Genomic DNA, 7,312 nt, shown 5'->3' with positions numbered 1-7,312 from the left:
AAGAAAGGTCCTGTCGAGCAACTATGCCATATGCTTTGGACAGCAAATTAAAAGCAGAAAAAACTTCCTTCCAGGCAATCCCTTGCTTCTTTTATTTCTAATGTTTTGACTGCAATATGCTAAGATACTTCATTTTTTTCTTTTTTTTTTCAATACTTTCTAAGTTCAGTAATGGCAACTGAGATTATTTATGTGGACATCATTCAAACCTTGTAATTTGAGATCTGGGAAGGAAGGTGCTAGGAATCTCACTTGACAATCCAACTTTAGATTTTCAGTTGAACGAAATGACTACCCATTCAAAATTAAAAAAAAAAACCACCCATGTGATAAAGTCTCGACTAAAAACACTACAACTGTTAAAGTCTGTAAGACTGAATGAATAGATTGGTGGTTAAATAAAATAAAACACAGCTACATACTTATGTTCTATTAATTGGTGTAGTGGTAAAATCTTTGGGTTAGTAAGCGCGAGATTGCATGTTTAAGTTTGAGAGTGGCCGCCTTGTGCGAAGAAATGTGCCAAAAGGTGATGACTGTATCCAGTTTATTCCTCCCAAGACCCCTGATGGTTGGTACCAATATTGAGTAATGGCGTTTTCTATTTGTTACGTATTTGCCCCAGTTTTAGAAATAGGGCAACTCAACCGCCTAGAAACCATGCTACAGTCTACATACACCCTAGAGAGAACGAGAAAAATGTGCCTTAAGCATGTCAGCATGTCTTCTTACGGGTCATTTGGTTTCTATATAATTTCTACGGAAAGTCACATTTACCCCGCAGAATGCGCCTCAAAAACGTCCTATGTACATTTTAATAATATATTAAAAACATTTTCCAATAACAAATACGAAAGGTATTTTTAATGCATATTAAAAAAGGTTTTTAGGGTAAATTCAGGGCAGATGTGAACTGCTCCTACACATCCTAAATTGTCCTGTCCTAATTGGGGGGCAGTTTTTGAAGTCTATCAGTCCTCAGAAGAGATAGAGGGAATCAGCAGATAGAAAAAAAAAAAGTCAAAATTCAAAATTCAACTGGTTAATTGAACTCGGCTATCTTTTGTCTATCCTTAAATTATCCGCATTGTGTATCAAACTTTACCCTCTTTCGACTTTAAAGCCCATGAAGCATTTTAGCCTTTTTCTTCGGAGAGAAAAAAATATTATATTAATAAAAAAATTCAGTCAAGAGAGGGTAAAGTCAGATTCAAGGGAAGTTCTTAAATATATTTCTGTTGCGAAGAGGCAACTAACATGGTCCCAATTATTCAATCTCCATGTCCATTCGTGGGTCCTATATCCATGAATTAGTACATATATTTTGTGATAATGGAAATGACCTTCATATTATTCTATATTATTTTTACTGTTTCATTTTTTGTCATACGTTCATGGGATTAAAACATCTGATTTAATGACTGACGTACAAATAATAAATATCTTTGCCACTTGTCTTCATCATAAATCACGATCAAATATATGTGGTGACTGGCACCGGAGCCCATTTGCTTCAGCGTCTTTTCTAGAAGACAATTTTAATCTAAGATAATCCTATGGGCATATTGTTACCTTTGGTCCATTTTCTTCATCTGAACAGTGAGCAAGCCCACCAGTCAGCATCGGCACCTTCTGGTGTTCTAACTTCTAACCTCAATTATTTCAAAGCAACTAATATTTAAAGTTCCATCATGATATCAGAAATACATGTTACCGGAAAATTTTGTAACCAATTAAGGGATAATCAATCAGGAATGTTCTTACCAAAATTTACCAATTATGAGGTGCTCTGATTGATTAAAGCCCTTTCGGTATCATATCTTTTTACCAATTATGAAAGTATAGATCTTTTCAATTTAAATATATATATATATATATATATATATATAAATAAAATAAAATAAGAAAAGGGTGCTTATTAAAAAAAAGAAGGGTTTTATAGTTAGTCATGTAATCTAGATTTTTTTTTTTAATCTTCTTGATAAGTAAATCAGAAAACTTTTATTGAAAAGTAAAAAGGAGAAAAGAAAATGATTGAAATCTAAAAGATCTTTTGATGATGGGAGACACATCCACATGGCAGTTAGTTAGCGATTGAAAATGATCCATGTGTTAGGCCACATCATCTTGTCCTCACTTGATAAATTTCAACTTTATAATATTTCTCTGCCACGTATTGAGATTAATGCTCGTAAGTGCTTAGACCACCTCTTGTTCTATTAAATAAAAAATGCTATCTTTTCATGCCATCAAAATCCTAAATCCTAAACCCCTAATTCATAAACTCTAGATCCTAATCTAAACCTAAACCTTAAAATTAAAATACAAAAGGCATCTACTGGTCGGATATATTCCTCCCACGGAGTAGGAGTCAATTTTTTTTATTATTGCGTTCACACATGTAACCCTTCATCAAAACTTCTACGTCAAATTTATACAGGATAGACCCATTTAACTGAAATGAACAATTTAGAAAACAATATTAACCAAATTTTTTTGGGGGTAAAGAAGGATCCCTATCTAATTAACATTTTGCTTGAATTGATTTCAAAACAAATAATTAAATAAATAACATTTTGCATAGATTTAACCACATCATCTTTCGATGGAAAGACTGAATGTCATTCACCTCGAAAATTCTTTAGAAGAGTAGGGAAAACAATTAAAGAAAAAAAAATAGGCTCTCTTAGTTAGCTTATTGTCTCTTTCAGTCCTATCATGAATTAAATAATGTGTCCATTCTCTTCAAATTGTCAAGTCAAAAACAGTTTGGCTTCCTCCGCATGTATATTTATTATGGCCATTATCACCATCATTTCATTTATAAAAGAGAGACATTAAAGCATGGTTTCTTCTTCACTTCGTCAAATAATCTGATTTTTGTTTTCATATTTACCCTCCGTTTTCTTAATTTGTTTTCCCAGTAATTTATGGATCTATGACAAACATCAAATTTAATATATTGCTATCATCACCTGTAGGACTAAGACTGAAACCGAAGGAGAATGTGGGAACATAAAACGGAATCTGCTCCTTATATGAGGGCGTTTCACATGCACATCTACCATGTATTGGGAACATCTCTCATAAATAAGTACTATGCATGTGAGGCGTGAGTGAAACGCCAGCATAAGATCCGGTCTCATGGGAGCATAGGACACTTTACTTGCAATATCCGGGCATACAAACATGTGTACACGATAAACAAACTTTGACGTATAGAATGGGTTCGCATCTGCCCCCCCACATAGTTGCCCCCCAAAAACGTTTCATACATTTTATGTCCGCCGCGTGTCCTCAGGCACGCGCACTAAAATGGCTCGTGCGGCCTCCCTTTGACGTCCTTTTGCAAATATTTCCGTTAATTCCATCTCGCCTAAAAAGATTTCCTGGTATTCTTCTCCCATTCTTCTGCCGAACTAAAACCTTTGCGCCCCTTTTCATAACCCATCGGAGATGAACTTTTCGAGTTCAGCCGGTCGATGCCAACGACCATACCAGTAGAGGTAAGTATTCCGTAAGTTTTTCTCATTTTCTATCTTTTTTTTTTCTTTTTTTTCATTCATCTTCTAATATTCTTAGATCTGAAACCCGCCGGAGTGGAAGCCCCCTTCGAGTTCCACCGGTTGACAGCTTGATGCCGATGACCATTCCGGAATATTTATTTATCGGAGATACGTTTCACTCTTTCAGCCAATTGTTCATATTGTTTTTGTTGGATTTTAATCTCATAAGAGATTAAATCCAATGGGTTTGATTGGTTAATTATATGAAAAATTGTACTTATACACCTGATTGGAAATTAGTTTTTCTCTCACAAAACCCAGTTTTCAATTTGTCCTACATTGAAAAATTATAAACTTTGTTTTCAGTATTTTAATAGGAATTAATTTACACTTCTTAGAAATAGTAGAAAAGAGTATGGAGGTTTGATACTGCGTGTGTGCACGTGTGTGCGACGCAATGAAGCGCTTTAAAGGCACATTTTGCATGCACCCGCGTGGCTCACGAATGACGACTTTGGCTTTGGTGCAATACTGACCGTTGATCAACATTGATGAAATTAACAATCACGATTCAATTGAGTGTGATCAAGAAGCACAATTCAAAGTTAACTAAGTAGTAGGAATCAGACTTCAAAAACACAGATTTTCGAAATCCACTCTCTCTCTCAGTTCGGTATGCTACAGCCTCACAAAAGGTTTTTTTGGAGATTTTTCAACTTTGGTGATCGCTGATTCTTGCCCAAAGTTCTATTGTATCCTGGGAACAGATTTGTTTATAACCCAATAGCAAACTCGTAAGGGGCAAATAGAACTTATCCTCCAAAAGTACAGTGACCCCATTTTCCAACAGTTTTCAACCGATTTTCACGAGTAACCGAGCTAAAACCCAGTCCCCTCTTTTGTTCATACCGTTCAAACAGGGGAGTGGGTCGAGATTGATTGATCCCCATACACCTCCGCCTCCGCCTCCTCGTAAAAGAAGCCGAGAGTATGAAGCTTTACTACCTTCTTATCCTCCTTGAGTGCCTTCGATTTGCTTAACACAAATTGCAAGTAAAAAATCCAACACCTATTCTCTGTATTTCTTGTTGAATCTGAGCTCAAATTATCGCTCCGCCAGTCCTCTCGTTATCAGAGCAAACGAATTTCCATTTGAGCTGAACTCCTTCGAAGGCATCCACGGCCTCTTTGCCTTTCTTTATTGTGATGGCAAGGTTCTTTTCTCTGGGGGCCTTGCACACCTTTAGACGTTCGATCGAGGGGGTGATCTTCGTGGTACAACTCGGCCGCCTCATAGACTTGATTGCGGGTGATCCCACTGAATTCTTCGAAGATGAGCATGAGCTGAGAAGGCCGAGGGGAGAATAGGTAGCGGAGGCCCGAGAAAATGTAGTCTTGGATCTGATGGGGTATGAACTCGTTGGCCACCAACCGAATGAGCATGGTGGAAGCGGTCAAGGAGGCATAGGCTGATAGCATCGTCGACACGAAGGCATGTCTGAAAGTGAGAACATGTTTAGCTTAGTGCTGCTTTTCCTTGGGAGATGGATGAAGAGAGTTGCTATGGCTTTCATGGATTAATTGATCAGTTGAATTGTATTGTATATAAAGCTGTGGCTCTAGGTCTCGGCCTCTTGTTTTGGACCTTTAAGACACGTCTGCTTTAAGTCACGGTCTTGCTTCTTCTGAAAAGTGGGTCTCCCTTTGAGCTCAGATTCAACAAGAAATAGGCTCTGACTCCGGCGGATTTCAGATCTGAGAATGTTAGAAGATGAATGAGAAAAAAAAAAAAGGAAATGAGAAATACTCACGGACCACTTACCTCGGTATGATCGTCGCATCGACCGGCGGAACTCGAAAGAGTTAATCTCCGGTGGGCTATAGAAGGGGGGCGCCAAGGTTTCAGTTTGACACGAGAATGGGAGAATACCCGGAGTAAGGGATTAAACCTTTTTGCAAACGGACGTCAAATTGAGGTCTGCACGAGCCATCTTAGTGCGCGTGCCTGAGGACACTCGGCGTGCATAAAATGTATGGGACGGTTTTGGGGGGCAACTATGTGGGCGTTAGATGCGAACCCGCCCATTTGGCAGAGTTTTGCAAGATTATCACCATACAATTTCTTGTCAATCAATCATATTTGATAAGACAAGTTTTATTTTAGTTAATGTTGTTCAACTTTGACTCGTGGTAATTCTAATATCTTTGAAAAATTAATTAATTTATGGGTTTTTATTATTCAGTCCATCAAATAGATTTTAATTCCACCGTACAGTTGGGGTGGACAGCTGGAGTGCAGTATAACTTTACTAATATTTAATCCAGGGTCGGCAATTGTTAACCAGCTTGGTTGTCTCAGAAATAACTTCCCTAAGTTGAACTGCTGCCAATTTTAATGATTTTTCTTTCTTTTCCATTTAACAGATTTTTATGGAAGGATTAATTGTTAATATGAATTAATTATTTTGTTTTACTTGTTTCTAAAAATGCTACATTATAAAAAAATAATAATAATAAAGCAAAAATATTTTCATTTTGATTTAAGAAGATGCTACTATTCTGGGTTGTGTTGGGTAATGTTTGGGGTTTATCAATACAACCGACATTTGCTAGGGCAGTGTCGTAGCCCTGTGCTGAAACAACTGAATCAAAGCTTTTGATCTGTTACCATGGCCCTATCTTGAATTAGATGATGTAATTAGGAGTAGATTCGAGTCGAGTCGAATCAAATACTTGGTTGTTCGAGTTCAGCTCGCTGAAATATTTTTAGATTCAAGTTTCAGTTTGAGTTCGAGCTCGATTTTGGCTTAGAGATTTGAACTCGAGCTTGGCTCAGTTCAAAGCTCGTAAGTTCGGGCTTGACTCGAACTCGACTACAAGTCATTTTTTCTAAAAAATATAAATTATACATGTAAAAATATTTTTTGTTTTACATACAGCAAAATAATAATTATAAAAATTATTTATTACTATACATATAAAAAATTGTTTTTATTTTACATACAAAAAAGTAAGAATTATAAAAATTATTTACTATTACACATAAAAAATAAAAATATTATTATATATAAAAAAAATATTTATTTTATATATATATTTATACATTTATATGTATATGTATGTATGTATATAATAAAAATTTATCAATTTATTATACTAGGCTCACGAGCCTCACGAGTCGAGTTTCACTGGACTTGAGCTTGACTCAATTAACAAACGAGCCTATGTATCATGCTCGAATTCGGCTCAAAACTTGGTTTAAACTAAGTCAAACCAAACTCAAATAGCTCGTGAAAAGCTCGGCTCATAACACCCCTAGATGTAATTTATTGATAGGGCCACTACAGTACATGTAAGGCTATGATTTCCTATTTTAGCTAGTTCTACGCTAAGACAGTGTGGTTACAAAATTGAACTCTTATCAATACAAATTTTTTGAAAATTTATCGTGTTACATTACATCATGTAGCCACTTCACTATAAAAATATGCATTCGGTTGGTGTTGGCATTTATGATACAAACATCAAAGTATGGTGTTTCATAAAGAAATGGCAATGGTATCTTCATTTAATATTAAAAATGAAAATTTTTTATGTAAACAATGGCTTATTTTATCAAATATTTATATTGATAAATCCCAACTTTTTACTAGCAAAAAGATTTCACTTTGAAAGAGTTAACTTGGGCTTGGGGTATTATTTAGAGTGTGGTATGCACACGTATATTTCTTTTATACACTTTTATGAGTGCTGTTTTAAAACTCCCATCAATTACACCATCCTACTTTTAATCAGTCATGGATCCA

At 35.8% G+C, this 7,312-nt stretch overlaps 2 long non-coding RNA genes across 2 annotated transcripts; one reads left to right on the top strand and one right to left on the bottom strand.

Annotated features, from left to right (window-relative positions):
- Nucleotides 1-3,371: 3,371 nt before the first annotated feature.
- Nucleotides 3,372-3,822, top strand: LOC148804071 (uncharacterized). Its single transcript, XR_016080512.1, has 2 exons — nucleotides 3,372-3,506; nucleotides 3,583-3,822. It is a non-coding gene; the product is annotated as an uncharacterized LOC148804071 (long non-coding RNA).
- Nucleotides 3,823-4,054: 232 nt separating this feature from the next.
- LOC104610029 (uncharacterized) lies at nucleotides 4,055-5,586 on the bottom strand. The gene is made up of 2 exons (XR_737361.3): nucleotides 5,329-5,586; nucleotides 4,055-5,261 (listed from the first exon to the last, which is right to left on the bottom strand). It is a non-coding gene; the product is annotated as an uncharacterized LOC104610029 (long non-coding RNA).
- Between the last annotated feature and the right edge of the window lie 1,726 nt (nucleotides 5,587-7,312).

This window comes from Nelumbo nucifera, chromosome 1 (assembly GCF_055504915.1).
Source record: "Nelumbo nucifera cultivar China Antique chromosome 1, China Antique-T2T, whole genome shotgun sequence".
NCBI classification, from domain to species: Eukaryota; Viridiplantae; Streptophyta; class Magnoliopsida; order Proteales; family Nelumbonaceae; genus Nelumbo; species Nelumbo nucifera.
The sequence above is the reverse complement of the archived record's forward strand: the minus strand, read 5'-3'. Positions and strand labels throughout refer to the sequence as shown.